At 46.7% G+C, this 22,332-nt stretch overlaps 2 pseudogenes; both read left to right on the top strand.

Moving 5' to 3' along the window:
* The first annotated feature begins 4,831 nt into the window (after window positions 1–4,831).
* Window positions 4,832–4,949, top strand: LOC134895466 (5S ribosomal RNA; annotated as a pseudogene).
* A 6,320-nt stretch (window positions 4,950–11,269) lies between these two features.
* LOC134897233 (5S ribosomal RNA) lies at window positions 11,270–11,387 on the top strand (annotated as a pseudogene).
* Window positions 11,388–22,332: the final 10,945 nt, after the last annotated feature.

Raw genomic sequence — 22,332 nt, 5'->3', positions numbered from 1 at the left:
CTTGCGTCTCTCTGCCACACCATCTCCCATCTGCATCTTTCACCCCCCCCCCTCACTTTGTGTCTATCAGCCTCCCCCCTTCATTCTGTGCTTCTCAGGCTCCTACCCTTCATTCTGTGTCTCTCAGCCTCCCACCCTACAGTCTGTGCCTCTCTGCCACCCACTTTTCACTCTCTGACTCTCAGCCTCCCTCCCTCCACCTTTTGTCTCTCAGCCTGCCCCCACAGCCATTTTTAGAAGCAGGTGAGATGTGCAAGCACATGGGGTGCCCTCCAGATCCCAACCCACTCCGGCCCCTGCTTATGCATAGACACTGTTTGCTTGGTTCTGCCCCCTCCTGTTGCAGTGGGCGCATTATTAACAAGAAACAGCCCTGCCTGCCCCTTCCGTCACTCTGTACCTCTCAGCATCCCACCACACTTCACTATGTCTCTCAGCCTCCCACCCATCACTCTGTTACTCTCAGCCTGCTCCCTTTTCACTCTATGTCTCTCAGCCTGGCAGAGGCGTAACTATGGTAGGGTGAGTGGAGCACGTGCCCTGGGCACCTTGGCATCATGCCCCACTCACCCCCGTCACGGCGAAATGTGAGGGGAGGAGAGCACAGCGTCTCTCCCTCCCCTCACCGCCGTTGCCAGCAGTGCTGCGTGTGTCCGGTCTCCGGCAGCGTTAGCCAATCAGAGCTTGCGGACCGGCTCCTGATTGGCTGCCGGTCCGCGAGCTCTGATTGGCTAGCGAACCGGCGCCACATAGCCACCGCTGGAGACATGGGGGTATATTATTTACTAATATTCGTGTTTTAGCCGTTTTTAAGGGTGTTTGAACTCGAATGGTATCGGGTGCATTTTACTGCATCTTTTTGAATCCTGATACGGTCATTTACTAAGCTGCCGAGTTTTCCTCATTCGTCTTTTCTGATGTCGATGTGATTCGTAATGTCAGGCAGTGTTTTACGGGAGTGATGAGTAAAACACTGCCTGAAAAAACACAAGGAATCCTGGCCGGATCTGTGAGATCCATGCAGGGCTTCATTGTGTACCTTAAAAACAGTGTTTAATGGTGGGAACTTTGCGGTCAGCGGTTGAGGTTACTCGCGGTCAACCACTGACCGCAAAGCTCCCACCATTGGATACAATGGAGCGCCTATGCGCTACATTGTATCTTCAGTGCGCAGCCTGACTGACAGCTCAGGAGCGCACAGCCAATCAGGAGAGTGCCATGACGTGGCACTCCCTGATTGGCTGAAGGGACCCTCTTTGACAGGAGTCACGGGGGGTCCCAGCAGTCGGGGAAAGGGGTCCCATCTGTAAACATGGGACGCCTTTCAGTGCGTGGATCGGGTTTTTCGGTTTGTTTTTTTGCCAAGTACGTGGATTACAAAGAGGACAGAGCTACACTGGATTGTGTGAGTATAATTTTATTTACAGGTACCCCGTGGATTCTACGTGGAGAAGTGGAAAGAGCCTTGTGTGAACATAGGTAAGTATGTGTGTATGTAGGTGTGCATGTATGTAATAAAGTTTTACTGTCACGGTGTGTGTTCTGTTTTTTTGGGGTATTTTTTTGTAGTAGAATTACAGGTATGGCCTTCTGGTGTGTGGCCACGCCCATTTTTCAACGCGCGCACATGCTTCTTTTGATGCTTTTCTTTTTCTTTTTGGGGGGGCGCCATTTTCCATCTTGCCCTGGGCTCCAAAAACCCAAGTTACGCCTCAGCAGCCTGCTCCCCCTTCACTCTGTGTCTCTCAGCCTGCTCCCCCTTCATTCTGTGCCTTTCAGCCTGCTTCCCCTTCACTGTGTGCCTCTCAGCCTGCTCCCACTTCACTCTGTGCCTCTCAGCCTGCTCCCACTTCACTCTGTGCCTCTCAGCCTGCTCCCCCCTTCATTCTGTGCCTCTCAGCCTCCCCTCCCCCCCTACACTCTGCCTCTCAGCCTGCCCCATTCACTCTTTCAGCCTGCATCTCCCACTGTGTCTCTCAGCATCCTCCCCTCTACCCTTCCGTTCACTGGTAGCCTCCCTCACCTGAGCCAGCGGACATTTAAGCCAGGTGCAGCATCCTTGCTACAGTAGAAATGTATTTAGTATGGAACCGCACTAGTCTGACAATCTAAACGAGGTATAAGAATGACATCAAAGATGAAAAACCAATATACATGTGGTATGTTCAAAGTCAGGGCACTTGAACACATCAGCAGTGAGGAATGCCAAATCTGACTCAGCTCAGTTCAAGAAGCTCACCACAGTCGCCAGACATTTTCTACGTTTTCATGACAGCCGAATAGAAGATTTACATTTTTCAGGCCTGGAACATATAAAAATGGGATTGAGAGGAGGAGATTACAGCATGGCACTCCAGAAAAAGGAATCCGAATGGATCTTCAAACTGGACACTCTTATGCCTAAAGGCTTAAATGAATACATCAACTACAGCATTTCTCTACCCACTTAATTATAATATTCATTAATTCTTTTCCTTCCCCGCCCCCCATGGTAATCATCATTCCAGCTCACCTTTTCCTTCCCCCCCCTCACCTCCTTTCCTTCTTCAATTTCGTCCCCCCCCCTTTTTTTTCTTCTGCTACTCATTTTTCTGTCTTTCCCCCCTTTTCAAAAACTCCCTATCACATTCCAAACCCCCCCCCTCTTTTTCCCTACACCCCCCTCCCCCCTCTTTTTCTCTTCCTCTCCCTCCCCTCTCCCCAATCATTTATTTTTTGTTCATTCCTTCTTTTTCACTTTCCCTCCAGCCCTTTCCATTACCTTTTACCTCTCTCACCACCTCCCCTTTCTCCTCCATCCCCCTACCCTTTCCCTTCCCTCCCCACACCCTTTCCCTTCCCCTCCAGCCCTTCCCATGACCTCAGTCTCACTCATGTAATTCATTATTATTATTTTATCATTATATTATTTTATATCATTTCTTACACCTCCTTTTCACACACTACACCATGTTATACAATCCTCTCGCCCACTGCACCAAATGCGTTCATTCCTTCCTAAATTAACTTCACTTTTTTATTCACACACTCATATCAACAGTGCAATCCTTCAACCTTCCTATACATCACTTCTTTTACACTTAATTTCACCTTCATTCCTCACACTCATTTTATAACCCTCTTCTCACCAACCTTCAACCAACAGTCACATTCTTTTCCTCACTATTCTGCTGCACACCCTCTTTCCTCCTTTCCTTTCCTTTTTGTTACTTTTTTAATTTTATTTTTATATTTATATTTATTTTTATTTTTATTTTCATATTATATTTTTATTTTTATTTATATTTATTATTATTATTATTTTTATTATTATTTTTATTTTTATTTTATTTTTATTTTTATATTTATTTCTATATATATTTATTTTTATTTATATTTATTTTCCTTCATTCATTTTTTTATATTTATATTTAATTTTTATTTTATTTTTATTTTATTTTCATACATCATTCTTCCATCATCAATACGTTTTTCACCCCCCTTTCTTTACTTCTATCCATTTCCCTTTCATTCCTGTTTCCCTTTTCCTTTCCCTCTTTCAATATGGTTTCCACTAATCAATCCACCTGTGATCTGATAGGTTTAGCTGTCAGTCCGTCAAACCAAGCGACAACATGATTGGTCATCTCAATACTCAAATACTGGCCACAGGAGAGCAGCAGAGAGAGGCTCTCGTGACCAAGCCTAATCAGGTGAAACGTACGTCAAGAACGTCCACAGTGAGATCATCGCGGCAACGCCCAGTCCGGAAGCGGGCGGCCGCGCTCACCACTGTAGCGGGACTTCGGAAGAAGAGACCAGGACAGTATTGGCTGCATACCTTGCGGCTGCGGTAACTGACACTAGACCACCAGGGTTTTAATTGTGCTGCGGCAACTGACACTAGACCACCAGGGCTTAATGGGAATTTATCTTCTGTCAAGCATTGACCGCACACCTTGTGGCTGCGGTAACTGACACCAGACCACCAGTGTTGTGGTAATTGTCAAGAGACCACTAGGGTTTAATTTGTGTTTGTGTTTATTATTTTGTTAAGTATTGACCGCATACACAGTGGCAGTGGTAACAGACGCCAGACCACCATGGTTCTACTGTATTCTCCTCTCTCTTAGAACCTTGTTTATTTCTACAGCAACTATACTATATCTGCAGAAATAACCTGTACAGTATTGTCCTAACAGGACAACAAATTATTTCCACTGTACTATTTCCCCGCCTATGCCCCAAAGGTTCATTAACTAGATTAAGGTATTTAACCTTGATTTTGCTATACAAGTGTGTTTATGGTAGCATTTGATTTCAATGTTATTTCTATATTTTCTATTCTTTCACTATATTTTCTCTTTATTTACATTTATTTTGTCTCCTATAAAAGGACACTATAAGGCTTTATGTATTATCTGTGAGCCAACCTTGAGCTCCAAACTAGCATATGATCATTCATCTGGTTTCGTTTTAGGGGACGAGCAATTACAGTGTCAATTGTCATTTAACCATCCACGAGCCAGCCTTGAGCTCTGAATGTATCTATCAATTGATATCTCTTTATTTAAGGAGTAGATTTGTATATGCAGTACATAATCCTTCCATTATTCTCATGTGAGCTTATTATCTGCAATATTCCACCTACAACATTCTACCTCTATCAATATATTTAGTGTCTCACTAAATAGATTTAAACCCCTTTCTATTTCCTCAGACATTCTTAATCATCCTGACACACCCTTGTCTGGAAATACCATTTCAGACTATTTATAGCCTTGTTTGAGTGCGAAGTACAGAAAGCAGAGAGTGTATATCTTTCCATTTCATTCATATTTCCTCTATATCGGCCCACGGTCATACTACCCTGAATACGCCCGATCCTGTCCGATCTCGGAAGCTAAGCAGGCATGGCCTGGTCAGTACTAGGAAGGAGAACCTCCTGAGAATACCAGGTGCAGTGGGCCTTTTAAGGAAAAACCTCATCAAACTCTTATCATACTCCTGCTTCTGGAAAAACCTTCTCTGACTATTCATGGTTCTGATTTATGTACAGTACAGATATTAGGAGTGGATTTCCCCTCTCCCTCTCCTTTTGTCTCTCTTCTACCTCAATGTTAGGGTCTCCTGCCCTGTGCTGCCACGTCGTCATGGCAACCGGGAGACAAGTGCTAGCGGAGTGGCCTGAGCGCAGCTGATACTCCGGTTCGGGTCTTTTGCTGTGCAGTGGTTACAGGCTTTGTGCACGGCAGGGGATCCGGTGCTGGTTTTTGTGCTCACAGTCTGTGAGGACTGAGTGGGGCGTGGACAGCACCTGCTATATAAGGCCTCTTCTCAGGTTAAGCAGATGCTGCTGAATCTTTGTTGGTTAGTCAGTTCCTGAAAGTTAGCCAGTACTGTGTAGCTTTGTATTTGTTGTTGCTTACTGCAAATAGGCCTTGGGGTTTGGTACTACACTCTGCCAATCCAGACCTAGCAGTAAAACTGGAGTCAGACGTTTAACTTGCTGAGGTTCTTTTGCTACTCTGTGAACTTAGCAAGTTTGCGGCTGTATTCTCAGACTTGCCTGCCTAAATCCTTTCTCACTGTGCAATGTGTTCAGGTGTCAGTTTAGTGGCAGTAAGCTGAACCTGTGCACTGCAAGTGAGGATTAGGATTGTGGAGACTCTCCTTGTGTCTATCATTCCATCTCTGACCAAGGAGTTTACTGCCACACCCGTTGGTAACCCTTTAGGGTATTGCTGTTGCCCTTAGCAACAGCATTTCGGGTTCTCTACGTATTAAAACACAACATCTTGCTTTTTCCATCTGAGCATTCCTAATACTAGGGAGACACCCAGTTTCTTAGCCTCTGGGCTTCTCTGTTCACTTTGTGTTTATTTTGTTACCCTATCACCTTCTGTGTATGTAATGTCATATTCCCCAGTCTGTCTGTGAGTTCATTTGTTTTGCATCCCTATCCGTTCAGACACCAGTACATTCCTGCAGGCACTGGTGTGCATAACAGTTCAGACACCAGTACATTCCTGCAGGCACTGGTGTGCATAACAGTTCAGACACCAGTACATTCCTGCAGGCACTGGTGTGCATAACATATTCAGCAGCCCAATACTCCTGTTGAAATTTTGTGGGAATATGGAGCATACCCCTCAAAATACGTTGCAACAGGTGGTCGATCAGGTGCAGGTCCTGACTCGACAATTTAATGATTTATCCATTAAAATGCACACCTCCCAGGCCGCTGGCGGAGCTCCCGCAGCAGCAGCACCTTCAGGGGTTAAGGAGCCGAAAGTAAATCTCCCAGATCGTTTTTCTGGAGATCGCTCGCAGTTCTTTTGTTTCAAGGAGAGCTGCAAGCTATACTTCCGGCTTAGGCCTCAGTCTTCTGGGTCGGAGATTCAGCGGGTGGGCATAGTGATTTCCTTGCTACAAGGAAACCCACAGGTCTGGGCATATGGGTTGCAGCCTGACTGTCCGTCGCTTAAAAGTGTTGATGCTTTTTTTACGGCACTGGGCATGTTGTATGATGACCCTGACAAGACGGCCTCAGCCGAGGCTCAGATTTCGATCCTTAAGCAAGGGCGAAGGCCAGTTGAGGTTTACTGTACGGAGTTTCGGAGGTTGGCCCATGATACCCAGTGGAATGACCCAGCCCTGAGACACCAGTACCGAAGAGGTCTTTCTAACAAGATAAAAGACCAACTGGTACAATATCCCTTGCCTGATAGCTTGGATCAGCTCATGCAGTTATCCATCCGGGTGGATAGACGGCTGAGAGAGCGTAGGCTTGAAAGGGAGACCGAGGTTTCCTTCTTTCCCAAGGGAACCTCAGACTCTGAGGAATTTTCCGAGGAGCCTATGCAGATTGGGACTACCCGCCTCTCCTCGCGTGAGAAGACGCGGAGGAGACAGCAGGGGTTGTGTTTGTACTGTGGGAATAAAGGTCATGTGGTAGTATCATGCCCAGAAAAGCCGGAAAACTTCAGGGCCTGAGGGTGATGGGAAATATCCTGTCAGGCCAGAAGTCAGAATTTCCCAAGAAGACTTTTATCATTCCGGTGACCTTGAAGATCCTCGGTCAAACTATCAAGACTGAGGCCTTTGTGTACAGTGGGGCCGACGGGGTTTTTATGGACCGCCAATTCGCCCTGAAACACTCTGTTCCCTTAGTACCCTTGGCATTGGAAATTGAGATTTGTGGGTTAAACGGGGAACCATTATCCCAAGGTAAAATTACCTCTTGCACTAGCCAGATTTCTTTGTTTATTGGAGCCACACACTCTGAAAAATTGTCCTTTTATGTGACTGTCTGTACTTTTGCCCCATTGGTGTTGGGGTTACCCTGGTTAAGGGCCCACAATCCTCAATTTGACTGGGTCTCTGGGGAGATTCTTAGTTGGGGTACTGATTGTTTCAGGAGTTGCTTGAGCCTTCCAGTCAGGCTCTCGCAGCTAAGTTTGCCAGGATTGCCAGGGTGTTATGCAGATTTTGCGGACGTGTTCTCCAAAAAAGTTGCAGAGGTACTACCTCCCCATCGCCCCTATGACTGTGCCATTGATTTGTTGCCGAATGCTAAGCTTCCCAAGAGCAGGTTGTACTCCCTGTCACGTCCTGAGACTCAGGCTATGGCAGAGTACATTCAGGAGAACTTGCTTAAGGGATTTATCAGACCTTCACAGTCTCCAGTTGGGTCGGGGTTCTTCTTCGTGGGTAAAAAGGACGGTTCGTTGCGACCCTGCATCAACTTCAGGGAATTGAACCGTATCACGATTAAAAACTCATACCCGCTGCCTCTCATTTCGGTCTTGTTTGACCAGCTTCGTACTGCCACCATTTTTTCTAAGATTGACCTACGCGGGGCGTACAATCTAATCCGAATAAGAGAGGGGGATGAATGGAAGACTGCCTTTAATACCCACTCAGGGCATTATGAATATTTGGTGATGCCTTTTGGGCTCTGTAATGCCCCGGCAGTCTTCCAGGATTTCATGAACGATGTACTCAGGGAATATTTGGATAGATTCTTAGTTGTTTACTTAGATGACATCCTAATCTTCTCCCATTCCCTGGAGGAACATCGGAAGCATGTACGCTTAGTCCTCCAGAAACTCAGAGACCACCGGCTTGGGGCGAAGCTGGAGAAGTGCGAATTTGAAGTTCAGCAAATCGCATTTCTAGGATATATTATCTCCCCAGAAGGTTTCCAAATGGAAGGTTCCAAGGTACAGGCAGTCCTGGATTGGGTGCAGCCCACTAGTTTGAAGGCGCTTCAGCGTTTCCTGGGCTTTGCGAATTTTTATAGACGATTTATCGCTGGATTTTTGTCTATAGTGGCGCCCTTGGTGGCACTCACTAAGAAAGGGGCGGATGTTGCTCACTGGTCTTGTGAGGCTAAAGCGGCTTTTGCCCGTCTCAAAAGGGCATTTGTATCGGCCAAGGTGCTGCGACACCCAGATCCAGAGCGTCCTTTTGTGGTGGAGGTGGATGCCTCTGAGATGGGTATTGGGGCAGTGCTCTCTCAGATGGGAGTGTCTGATAATCGCCTTCATCCCTGTGCTTACTTTTCCCGTAAATTTTCGCCTGCCGGGATGAATTATGACGTGGGTAACCGGGAATTGTTGGCTATTAAGGATGCACTCGAGGAATGGAGACACTGGCTTGAGGGGGCTAAGTTTGTGGTCTCAATTCTCACCGACCATAAGAATCTGGCATATTTAGAGTCAGCGAAGCGTCTCAATGCCAGGCAGGCACGATGGGCTTTGTTTTTTGCTCGCTTTAATTTTTTGATAACATATCGCCCTGGGTCAAAAAACATCAAGGCTGATGCGCTCTCGCGGAGTTTTGCTCCAATCCAGGAGACCACCGAGGAGCCGTTGCCCATTGTGTCCCCATCATGTATTAAAGTGGGCATTACCCAGGACCTCTTGTCATTAGTCCTTAGAGCACAGGAGCAGGCTCCTCCAGACCTTCCGGTAGGTCTTTTGTTTGTGCCTCCTAGGTTAAGACAGCGAGTGTTCCTGGAATTCCATGCCAAGAAGTCGGCAGGTCACCCGGGTATTGCCAGAACTCGGGAGTTGCTATCTAGGGCGGTGTGGTGGCCCTCGGTGGCTAAGGATGTGGATCAGTGGGTTCGGGCATGTGACATCTGTGCCCAAAATAAGACTCCTAGAGGGGTTCCTGTTGGCCCATTACATCCACTCTCTATTCCATCTAAGCCATGGACCCACATTTCAATGGATTTTGTGGTGGACTTGCCCAAATCCTCGGGGATGACAGCCATCTGGGTTGTCGTTGACAGGTTTTCGAAGATGGCGCACTTCGTTCCACTGGTTGGGCTGCCATCGGCCAGACGCCTGTCTGAATTATTTATGCTGCATGTTGTGCGTCTCCACGGGTTGCCACTTGATGTGGTCTCTGACCGCGGATCCCAGTTTGTGGCCAAATTCTGGAGGGCATTTTGTTCCGATCTCCAGATTTCTGTCAGCTTGTCGTCAGGCTACCATCCGCAGTCTAATGGGCAGACTGAAAGGGTGAACCAGTCCTTGGAGCAGTTCCTCAGGTGATATGTCTCCAAGTGTCAGACTGACTGGGTTGCTCATCTGTCCATGGCGGAGTTTGCCTATAACAACGCGGCTCACTCTGCTACAGGGATCTCTCCCTTCCTTTGTGTGTATGGGCATCATCCTAAGGCCAATTCTTTTGACCCCCTGGACTCCACGCCTGGTGGTTCCTCTGTGGTTTCGGTCCTTAGAGGTATTTGGAGGAAAGTGAAGAAAGCCCTTGTGTCTGTGTCATTAGTGACCAAAAGGGTTTTTGATAAGCGGAAAAGACCCTGCAGCTTCAAATTAGGAGACTTCGTCTGGTTGTCTACCAAGAATTTGAAGTTGAGACAGCCATCTCATAAGTTAGGCCCCCGGTTCATCGGCCCTTATAAGATCACCAGGGTTATCAATCCGGTGGCATTTCAGTTAGATCTGCCCCATTCTTTGGGTATCAATAAAACATTTCATTGTTCCCTTTTAAAACGGGCGATTAGTAATCCTTCTTCCAGTGGAAGACCTTCCCCTCTTCTGATACGTGGCCAGAGGGAGTTTGTTGTTGAAAGGATTCTTGACTCCAAGATGGTTCGGGGTCAGCTGTCATTTTTGGTGCACTGGAAGGGGTATGGCCCGGAGGAGCGGTCGTGGGTGCGCAGTTGTGATCTTCATGCCCCCAGACTGATACGCTCTTTCTTCTCGCAGTTCCCCGATAAACCCGGTGGTAGGGGTTCTTTGACCCCTCGTCAGAGGGGGGGTACTGTTAGGGTCTCCTGCCCTGTGCTGCCACGTCGTCATGGCAACCGGGAGACAAGTGCTAGCGGAGTGGCCTGAGCACAGCTGATACTCCGGTTCGGGTCTTTTGCTGAGCAGTGGTTACAGGCTTTGTGCACGGCAGGGGATCCGGTGCTGGTTTTTGTGCTCACAGTCTTTGAGGACTGAGTGGGGCGTGGACAGCACCTGCTATATAAGGCCTCTTCTCAGGTTAAGCAGATGCTGCTGAATCTTTGTTGGTTAGTCAGTTCCTGAAAGTTAGCCAGTACTGTGTAGCTTTGTATTTGTTGTTGCTTACTGCAAATAGGCCTTGAGGTTTGGTACTACACTCTGCCAATCCAGACCTAGCAGTAAAACTGGAGTCAGTCGTTTAACTTGCTGAGGTTCTTTTGCTACTCTGTGAACTTAGCAAGTTTGCGGCTGTATTCTCAGACTTGCCTGCCTAAATCCTTTCTCACTGTGCAATGTGTTCAGGTGTCAGTTTAGTGGCAGTAAGCTGAACCTGTGCACTGCAAGTGAGGATTAGGATTGTGGAGACTCTCCTTGTGTCTATCATTCCATCTCTGACCAAGGAGTTTACTGCCACACCCGTTGGTAACCCTTTAGGGTATTGCTGTTGCCCTTAGCAACAGCATTTCGGGTTCTCTACGTATTAAAACACAACATCTTGCTTTTTCCATCTGAGCATTCCTAATACTAGGGAGACACCCAGTTTCTTAGCCTCTGGGCTTCTCTGTTCACTTTGTGTTTATTTTGTTACCCTATCACCTTCTGTGTATGTAATGTCATATTCCCCAGTCTGTCTGTGAGTTCATTTGTTTTGCATCCCTATCCGTTCAGACACCAGTACATTCCTGCAGGCACTGGTGTGCATAACAGTTCAGACACCAGTACATTCCTGCAGGCACTGGTGTGCATAACAGTTCAGACACCAGTACATTCCTGCAGGCACTGGTGTGCATAACACTCAAACAACGACCCACGGCCATGCTACCCTGAATACGCCCGATCTTGTCCGATCTCGGAAGCTAAGCAGGCATGGCCTGGTCAGTATTAGGAAGGGAAACCTCCTGAGAATACCAGGTGCAGTGGGCCCTTTTATCCTAAAGGAAAACTTCCGTCACATTCAGTTGATCTTTCCTCTATCTTCTTTTGTTACCCAAATCTCTAGCCTAACATTGTTACCATATCACGCTACCATTCAAACCTACATTCCAAGGCATGTACAGTGATTCTTCTGGATACCTTTATTTCAATAGAACCACATGGTATCCATTAACACATCTTTTCTGATATTTTCACCTTTCTCAATTATCTTGTACCTCATTTGCTAAAAAGGTTAAACAAGTTTTGTTTTCCAAACATCAGACACGAGTCTTAAAATTATTTTTCATTTATTCTTTTTATTCAAGAAACAATTAAAGGTTAAGTTTTATTTCATTTCATCATTTTCTTTTCATATATATCATATCAATTATTACAAATGAGTGCTCCCAGACAAGGGTTTTTTGTCTTTTCTCTCCTCTCCAATCCTTGCTACAGTAGTCAGACAGGGCAGGGAGCCGTGATGTAATCCAGGACAGCGGAGTAATGAAAGTGGCAGGCTCGCCAGTGGCAATTTAAATTTGGCACCAGCTGCCAGCCAACCAGGAGCCACCACTCCCAATTGGATGTCAGTACAAGAGCTCTGATTGGCTGGCAACCAGCACTGCATTTTAAATGCCACCTACAAGCCTGTCTCTCTAGCTACTGCCTGCCCATGTACCACGCTGCCACCAATGCCCCGTTGTCGGTCATGGCCCGCAGCAAAAGTCCTGACTGTTGGCCCTGTGTGTGGGGGATGCTAGACATTAGGGGGTGCCTTTGTGCACCAGGTACCACATGTACGCAAGCCTTTGTTAGCCAACCAAAAAATTGAGCAATAGGGCAAACCTGAATAACCCCCATAATCCTCAGCTGTTCATTTAATCCATGACATGTAAGAAGCAATGTCTGTACTCAGCTGTGCATGGAACTAAATGTATGTACCCATTTCTGCAGTTGAACCACCCCCATCCATATGATTGGTTTCATAGCTATTATCATTATAAGTGATCACCTGTACCTGCCTTATTCTTGGTGCAAAAAAACTTAATAAAAACATACTAAATACACACTCTCTAAATTTTTCCTACTTGCGAATGCCCTATTACGCCACTTCAGCTGCAAGCAAAGATGCGTCTTTCTTGTGGATGACTCAACGCTATTTTTTACTATTGATTATTAACATTGGCGAAAATGAGTTAATGATTCTGATTTGGAAGTAAAGCAAATTTTTTTTAAAAATCAAGTAACTGTGCACCTGGGCAAAATCATGTTGAACTGTAGGTTGGGCAGATGTAATGTGCAGAGATTTAGATTTGGGTGAGGTGGGTCGGAACTGAAATCTAAATTGCAGTGTAAAAATTTAGCTGTCTAAAATTTGTAGGCTACATGCAAATTCAGCCAGTATGTACCCCCCACAGAAAAAATATAAATGTATCGTTCCCCTTTCATTGCAGCATGGGCCCTAATTCAGACCTGATCGCAGGCAGGTGCTTTTTGCACTGCTGCGATCAGATAGTCGCCGCCTACAGGGGGCGTGTATTTTAGTTGTGCAAGTGTGCGAACGCATGTGTAGCAGAGCTGTACAAACAGATCTTGTGCAGTCTCTGCGCAGCTCAGGACCTACTCAGCCACTGCGAACACTTCAGCCTGTCCGGGACCGGAATCGACATCAGGAACCCTCCCTGCAAACGCTTGGACATGCCTGCATTTTTCCAGACACTCCCTGAAAACGGTCAGTTGACACCCACAAACACCCTCTTCCTGTCAATCTCCTTGCAATCGCCTGTGCGAATGGATCCTTCGCACAAACCCATTGCTGAGCGTCGATCCGCTTTGTACCCGTGCGACGCGCCTGTGCCTTGCGGTGCATACGCATACACAGTTTAGACCTGATCACCCGCTGTACGAAAATGCAGCCTAGTGATCAGGTCTGGATTACCCCCATGGTTTGATCCTGACACAAAGTTCAGCTGTGGTGTGAGGTGTGCTGCTGAGCTCTTGACTTCCAGAGGCAAGACAGAGCACCAATGTTTCCTGGAGGCCTCTCCCGAAAGGGATGGAGCCTCCTGGGGAGGAGGTACAGTCCTTTTTACAACTGGGGACTGTAGCAGCCAGGGAAAAGTGAAGATGGATGGGAAAGTGAGATTTAAAGATGTTCTCCAGTGCTTGGAGAGCCTGTCCCAGAAAAGTGATGTGTCTCTGGAAAAAAAATCAGTGATTCTAGTGTTTCTAAGGAGGTGCAGCCGGCAGAGATACCGCTAGTTCTGCCATGCGTGTGGATGCTGATATCCCCGGGCAGACTGACCCCGCCTCAGCTGTGGATGAATGTTGCGGTACAGGTGGATGGCATGCGGTCAGCTGAGCAGCATTTGTAGGAGGCCCCTGGTAGGGAGTGTGTAATGGCTGCTGGCAAGGTGGTGAATATGGAGGCTGGAGGGAGGCAAACTGTTGGGACGCCTAATATGGAGCAAGCCCTGGCTGGCGTGGATGGTGAGCAGTCTGCGGGAAACAAGTTTGTGTGGCAGGAAGCTGGGGTTAAAGGCGGATGGTGTAACTATGCAGCTTAATGCTGGAAGTGTGCAGCCTAATGTAGAGTAACCATATGTAACACCCCTTTACCTGGGTTTTCTGGGTAATGGTGTGTATTTAAACGCTCCCGCTTTGCAATGTTTCTCACCTTGTACTTCTCTTGGTATTAGTGCCTCCACCCGAATCTTGACATGACGTGCTCTTCCGGGGAATGTTCAATTTCAGGAACACCAGAGGGAGATTCAGGAAATCCCCTGCCCGCCATGTGCTTAGAACGCCCCCACTACAGGAATATATTACACGGGTATGTTGCAAAAGCCACCCTGTCACATTTATTAAAGGGTCTGGAATAGCAATTGCCTATATTCAAGGTACTATAGTAAGATCAATAAAAGAGAACATACTGTATACTAAATAGGCATAGAAACATACTGAACAGTCAGTAATTAACACACATATCTAAAAGGTGTATAATGCAGAAATAAGAAAAACTGAACATAACACATGAATCTGCCCTCTCCTGTCTGTCCCTTCCTTAGCCTTCCTTTTGTATACAAATAACATCCAGGCCTTTGCAATCACCGACTGGGTAATGACAACTTAAACAGCAGTATCACAAGGAATTTCACACATACCACACTCAGCAGTGGACAATACATCCCCCACTATAGTGCACTGTTATTTCAGAGTTCACAAATTATCTTCTGCATGCTATGGCTTGGAGAAAACTGTACTTTAAAGGGTTCCAATTGACACTTTCAGCAACACTGGTAATTGTAGTACTACAAACTGATTAATGATGAAATCACACACTTTTTAGCTAATAATTGTCAGTCTTTAGCAAGAAACATAACACTGTAAACTGTTACTTATTTCACATTCCTCCAAACTGTGGGTCCCACTTCAAACTCTCCACTCCAGGGGCCAAAAAGGAAGGTTTGAAATGTGTTATCCTCTTTAGGCTACTTAAATCCATCAGACTGGGGTTCCCCCTCTCAGTGGAGCTCTCTCTGTACAGATACTTTGATTTCTTCCCCAGTATTCTCCAGTCGTAGTCAGCTACATCTTAGCTATATTCAACACATTGCTCCTTCTTCTCTCTCTCCTTGCCCATCTCCCCCTCCACTTCTCTGGACAAAAATATTCAATTCTCCACTCCCCCCTCTCCATGTTCTGTTTTCCCTGCCCCTGACAGCCTCTGCGTGCCTCTCTGTATATCCTCTGAAACCCAGGGCTGTCTGGGAGATGTAGTCTGTAAACACAAAATGGCCGGTGTCCAATTTCACATCTGCTGCCTGTCATAAGTGCCGGGCGCTACACATATTATCCCTTTTACCTGGGACGCTCATGGATTACACAGGTTCTGTGGCTGATTAAAACCAGCTAAAATGTAGGCTTGAGCATACTTGCCTACTCTCCCAGAATGGCTGGGAGGCTCCCGAAAATCAGGTGACCCTCCCGGTCCCCCAGAAAAGCAGGCAAGCCTCCAGATTTCTGTGCGCCCCCCTGCCCGGCCACCCACTTAATGAGTGAAGTGGGAAGTCTGGGCAGCCAATGATGCAATCCTTGTTGAATTGCATTATCATACCCACGCCCCCTGCAGTAAAATGCCGGTAATAGCGGAATTATACAGCAGGGGGCATGGCTTAAATGACGTGATACATCAGCCATGCCCCCACCCTGTATCTTCCCCACCCCTGTTCTGCCTCTGCTCTGCCCCCTATTCTTGTCACTACCCTTCCCCGCCCCCTGCTGATCCAACCTGGCTGCTCTCTTCCGGAGAGAGCAGCCAAAAAGTCAGTAAGTATGGCTTGAAGTCAGCCAGCCACAGAACCTGTGTAATCCATGAGCGTCCCAGGTAAAAGGGATAATATAGTCACTCTACCTAATGCTAGTGATGTGTCTGCAGTGGATAATACAAATATGCAGCCAAATGCTGGTAACGTGTCTGCAGGGATTAATCTAGCTATGCAGCCTAATGCTGGTGATGTGTCTGCAGTGGACAATGCAAATATGCAGCCTAATGCTGGTGATGTGTAAGAAACTGAGAAAATGGAGGTGCAGGAAGCCTTGGGATATATGGAAGGGGAGGATCGTCTGATGTCTGCTGAGGGAGAACAGCTGGGGATGGCAGCTATGGTCGTCCTGGTGGCAGATTCAGTTACTATAGTGAAGGTGCCAGTTGAAGAGAAAATAGATATGGAAGCATTAGTTCTGGAGCTGGAGCAAGAGAATTGCATGTTAAAAAGGTTTGTGGCTGTGAAAAAGAAAGAGGAATAAAGCTTTGAGCAGAGATAGGCCTGCCTTGACAGTTGAGCTGCAGGAGTTAGAAGGAAGGCCAAAGCTGAAAGAAGATGAATTGGAGGTCTTGGTATCCAAAATGGCTGCCACTAGTTAGAGTGGCCAGACAGAGGTAGAGTCTGTGGACATGCTTCCAACTAATGTTGTTGTAGAGGTTATGGATAATGAGGAAGGCATGCATCCAACATATGAGGCCATCCGGCAGCTGAAGGGGGAGGGGGCAGCATTGCCATCTGCAATGTGTGTGCGGGATAGTAATCTTCAGCTATCGAGAGTTATTGCTATGGATACTGACAAAGTAGTGGTGGCAGCAGTCTCTGTGCAAGCGGTGGCTGTGTCGACAGTGACCTTTGATGCTAAGGTCAGAAAGGAAGTGGAGGGGCAGCGGTTGGGTGAGCCTGTACAATGCCTTGAGGAAGCTGATCCGGCAGGTGGTAATGTTAAAAATGTCAGTGCATTAGCTGGTAAGAGCCCGGCAAAATTGGCACAGGGTATGCCGGCTTTGAATAAAGGGAGTCTAAATAATGACCAAACGCAGCTGGTAGAAACAAGGGGCCCAATTCAAACCTGATCGCTGCTGGAAATTTGTTAGCAGTTTAGCAAAACCATGGGGGTCATTCCGACCCGTTCGCACGCAGAGGTTCACCGCTGCGGTGCAAACGGGTCAGAACTAGAGATGAGCGGGTTCGGTTTCTCTGAATCCGAACCCGCCCGAACTTCATGGTTTTTTTCACGGGTCCGAGCAGACTCGGATCCTCCCGCCTTGCTCGGTTAACCCGAGCGCGCCCGAACGTCATCATGACGCTGTCGGATTCTCGCGAGACTCGGATTCTATATAAGGAGCCGCGCGTCGCCGCCATTTTCACACGTGCATTGAGATTGATAGGGAGAGGACGTGGCTGGCGTCCTCTCCATTTAGATTATAAGAGAGAGAGATTTACTGGAGCTTAGGACTAGGAGGAGTACTGTAGAAGTGTAGAGAGTGCAGAGAGTTTACTAGTGAGTGACCACCAGACAGTGCAGTTTATTTAATATATCCGTTCTCTGCCTGAAAAAAGCGATACACACAGTGACTCAGTCACATACCATATCTGTGTGCACTGCTCAGGCTCAGCCCAGTGTGCTGCATCATCTATATATATTATATATCTGTCTGACTGCTCAGCTCACACAGCTTATAATTGTGGGGGAGACTGGGGAGCACTGCAGTGCCAGTTATAGGTTATAGCAGGAGCCAGGAGTACATAATATTATATAGTGAGTGACCACCAGACAGTGCAGTTTATTTAATATATCCGTTCTCTGCCTGAAAAAAGCGATACACACAGTGACTCAGTCACATACCATATCTGTGTGCACTGCTCAGGCTCAGCCCAGTGTGCTGCATCATCTATATATATTATATATCTGTCTGACTGCTCAGCTCACACAGCTTATAATTGTGGGGGAGACTGGGGAGCACTGCAGTGCCAGTTATAGGTTATAGCAGGAGCCAGGAGTACATAATATTATATTAACATTAAACAGTGCACACTTTTGCTGCAGGAGTGCCACTGCCAGTGTGACTGACCAGTGACCTGACCACACTGACCACCAGTATAGTTAGTAGTATACTTATATTGTGATTGCCTGAAAAAGTTAAACACTCGTCGTATGACTTCACTTGTGTGTTGTTGTTTTTTTTATTCTATAAAAATAAAACTCATTCTGCTGACAGACAGTGTCCAGCAGGTCCGTCATTATATAATATATAATATATACCTGTCCGGCTGCAGTAGTGATATATATATATTTTTTATATCATTTATCATCCAGTCGCAGCAGACACAGTACGGTAGTTCACGGCTGTGGCTACCTCTGTGTCTGCACTCGGCAGGCAGTCCGTCCATAATTGTATACCACCTAACCGTGGTTTTTTTTTCTTCTTTATACATACATACATACTACTACGACATCTCTTTATCAACCAGTCTATATTAGCAGCAGACACAGTACAGTACAGTAGTTCACGGCTGTGGCTACCTCTGTGTCTGCACTCGGCAGGCAGTCCGTCCATAATTGTATACCACCTAACCGTGGTTTTTTTTTCATTCTTCTTTATACATACATAGTTACATAGACATCTCTTTATCAACCAGTCTATATTAGCAGCAGACGCGGTACAGTACGGTAGTTCACGGCTGTGGCTACCTCTGTGTCTGCACTCGGCAGGCAGTCCGTCCATAATTGTATACCACCTAACCGTGGTTTTTTTTTCTTTCTTCTTTATACATACATACTACTACGACATCTCTTTATCAACCAGTCTATATTATTAGCAGCAGACACAGTACAGTACGGTAGTTCACGGCTGTGGCTACCTCTGTGTCTGCACTCGGCAGGCAGTCCGTCCATAATTGTATACCACCTAACCGTGGTTTTTTTTTCTTTCTTCTTTATACATACATAGTTACATAGACATCTCTTTATCAACCAGTCTATATTAGCAGCAGACACAGTACAGTACGGTAGTTCATGGCTGTGGCTACCTCTGTGTCTGCACTCGGCAGGCAGTCCATAATTGTATACTAGTATCCATCTCCATTGTTTACCTGAGGTGCCTTTTAGTTGTGCCTATTAAAATATGGAGAACAAAAATGTTGAGGTTCCAAAATTAGGGAAAGATCAAGATCCACTTCCACCTCGTGCTGAAGCTGCTGCCACTAGTCATGGCCGAGACGATGAAATGCCAGCAACGTCGTCTGCCAAGGCCGATGCCCAATGGCATAGTACAGAGCATGTCAAATCCAAAACACCAAATATCAGAAAAAAAAGGACTCCAAAACCTAAAATAAAATTGTCGGAGGAGAAGCATAAACTTGCCAATATGCCATTTACGACACGGAGTGGCAAGGAACGGCTGAGGCCCTGGCCTATGTTCATGGCTAGTGGTTCAGCTTCACATGAGGATGGAAGCACTCAGCCTCTCGCTAGAAAAATGAAAAGACTCAAGCTGGCAAAAGCAGCACAGCAAAGAACTGTGCATTCTTCGAAATCCCAAATCCACAAGGAGAGTCCAATTGTGTCGGTTGCGATGCCTGACCTTCCCAACACTGGACGTGAAGATAATCTGTGAGGAGGGGGATGTACACGGTGATATATCGGAGGGTGATGATGAGGTGGACATCTTGCCTCTGTAGAGCCAGTTTGTGCAAGGAGAGATTAATTGCTTCTTTTTTGGGGGGGGTCCAAACCAACCCGTCATATCAGTCACAGTCGTGTGGCAGACCCTGTCACTGAAATGATGGGTTGGTTAAAGTGTGCATGTCCTGTTTTGTTTATACAACATAAGGGTGGGTGGGAGGGCCCAAGGACAATTCCATCTTGCACCTCTTTTTTCTTTTCTTTTTCTTTGCATCATGTGCTGATTGGGGAGGGTTTTTTGGAAGGGACATCCTGCGTGACACTGCAGTGCCACTCCTAAATGGGCCCGGTGTTTGTGTCGGCCACTAGGGTCGCTAATCTTACTCACACAGTCAGCTACCTCATTGCGCCTCTTTTTTTCTTTGCGTCATGTGCTGTTTGGGGAGGGTTTTTTGGAAGGGACATCCTGCGTGACACTGCAGTGCCACTCCTAGATGGGCCCGGTGTTTGTGTCGGCCACTAGGGTCGCTAATCTTACTCACACAGCTACCTCATTGCGCCTCTTTTTTTCTTTGCGTCATGTGCTGTTTGGGGAGGGTTTTTTGGAAGGGACATCCTGCGTGACACTGCAGTGCCACTCCTAGATGGGCCCGGTGTTTGTGTCGGCCACTAGGGTCGCTAATCTTACTCACACAGCTACCTCATTGCGCCTCTTTTTTTCTTTGCGTCATGTGCTGTTTGGGGAGGGTTTTTTGGAAGGGCCATCCTGCGTGACACTGCAGTGCCACTCCTAGATGGGCCCGGTGTTTGTGTCGGCCACTAGGGTCGCTAATCTTACTCACACAGCTACCTCATTGCGCCTCTTTTTTTCTTTGCGTCATGTGCTGTTTGGGGAGGGTTTTTTGGAAGGGACATCCTGCGTGACACTGCAGTGCCACTCCTAGATGGGCCCGGTGTTTGTGTCGGCCACTAGGGTCGCTTATCTTACTCACACAGCGACCTCGGTGCAAATTTTAGGACTAAAAATAATATTGTGAGGTGTGAGGTATTCAGAATAGACTGAAAATGAGTGTAAATTATGGTTTTTGAGGTTAATAATACTTTGGGATCAAAATGACCCCAAAATTCTATGATTTAAGCTGTTTTTTAGTGTTTTTTGAAAAAAACACCCGAATCCAAAACACACCCGAATCCGACAAAAAAAATTCGGTGAGGTTTTGCCAAAACGCGTTCGAACCCAAAACACGGCCGCGGAACCGAACCCAAAACCAAAACACAAAACCCGAAAAATTTCAGGCGCTCATCTCTAGTCAGAACTGCACATGCGTGGCAGGTGTATTGCACATGCGCGTCATTGCCCGGGGACGGATCGCAAGAAGATTGACAGCAGGGAGGTGATCCAGGGCGTCTACGTTTTACAAGCGAGGAGATCCGAAACGCAGGTATGCCAGGTGTCTGGAGGGCGGATGTCTGACGTCAATCCCAGGACTATCGTCGCTGGATCCGTTGCACAGGGTAGGTAAGTCTGACCCTGGACTTGTTTTGCAGGAAACTTTTTTAGCATAGTAGGGCTGGACAAGCGATCGCAGCCCTGCTATGCTAAAATACACTCCCCCATAGGCGGCATCAAGTTGATCGCATGAGCAGCAAAAAGATGCTACGTGCAATCAACTTGGAATGAGGGCCCATGTGCACTGCAGGTGTGGCAGATATAACATGTGCAGAGAGCGTTAGATTTGGGTGGGTTATTTTTTTTCTGTGCAGGGTAAATACTAGATGCTTTATTTTTACACTGCAATTTAGATTTCAGTTTGAACACACCCCCACCCAAATCTAGCTCTCTCTGCACATGTTATATCTGCCTCCCCTGCAGTGCACATGGTATTGCCCAACTGCTAACAAATATGCTGCTACGATCAGGTCTGAATTACCCCCAATATTCAGTAATTTGGAGGTTCCTGTTATAGTGGGTTCTGCTTTGGCACTAACAGAAAGGGAGAATAATAAAAATAGCAGTGCAAACTAGAGATGTGCACCGGAACTTTTTCGGGTTTTGTGTTTTGGATTCGGTTCCGAGGCCGTGTTTTGGATTCGGACGCGTTTTGGCAAAAACTCCCTGAAATTTTTTTGTCGGATTCGGGTGTGTTTTGGATTCGGGTGTTTTTTTTTACAAAAAACCCTCAAAAACAGCTTAAATCATAGAATTTGGGGGTCATTTTGATCCCATAGTATTATTAACCTCAATAACCATAAATTTCCACTCATGTTCAGTCTATTCTGAACACCTCACACCTCACAATATTATTTTTAGTACTAAAATTTGCACCGAGGTCGCTGGATGACTAAGCTAAGCAACCCAAGTGGCCGACACAAACACCTGGCCCATCTAGGAGTGGCACTGCAGTGTCAGACAGGATAGCACTTCAAAAAAATAGTCCCCAAACAGCACATGATGCAAAGAAAAAAAGAGGCGCAATGAGGTAGCTGTGTGACTAAGCTAAGCGACCCAAGTGGCCAACACAAACACCTGGCCCATCTAGGAGTGGCACTGCAGTGTCAGACAGGATGTCAGATTTAAAAAAAAATCCCCAAACAGCACATAATGCAAAGAAAAAAAGAGGTGCACCAAGGTCGCTGGATGGCTAAGCTAAGCGACACAAGTGGCCGACACAAACACCTGGCCCATCTAGGAGTGGCACTGCAGTGTCAGGCAGGATGGCACTTCAAAAAATAGTCCCCAAACAGCACATGATGCAAAGAAAAATGAAAGAAAAAAGAGGTGCAAGATGTAATTGTCCTTGGGCCCTCCCACCCACGCTTATGTTGTATAAACAGGACATGCAAACTTTAACGAACCCATCATTTCAGCGACAGGGTCTGCCACACGACTGTGACTGAAATGACTGGTTGGTTTGGGCCCCCACCAAAAAAGAAGCAATCAATCTCTCCTTGCACAAACTGGTTCTACAGAGGCAAGATGTCCACCTCCTCCTCATCGTCC

This window comes from Pseudophryne corroboree, chromosome 3 (genome assembly GCF_028390025.1).
Source record: "Pseudophryne corroboree isolate aPseCor3 chromosome 3, aPseCor3.hap2, whole genome shotgun sequence".
Taxonomy (NCBI): Eukaryota; Metazoa; Chordata; class Amphibia; order Anura; family Myobatrachidae; genus Pseudophryne; species Pseudophryne corroboree.
Note: the sequence above shows the minus strand (reverse complement) of the source record. Positions and strands in the feature narration are given on the sequence as shown.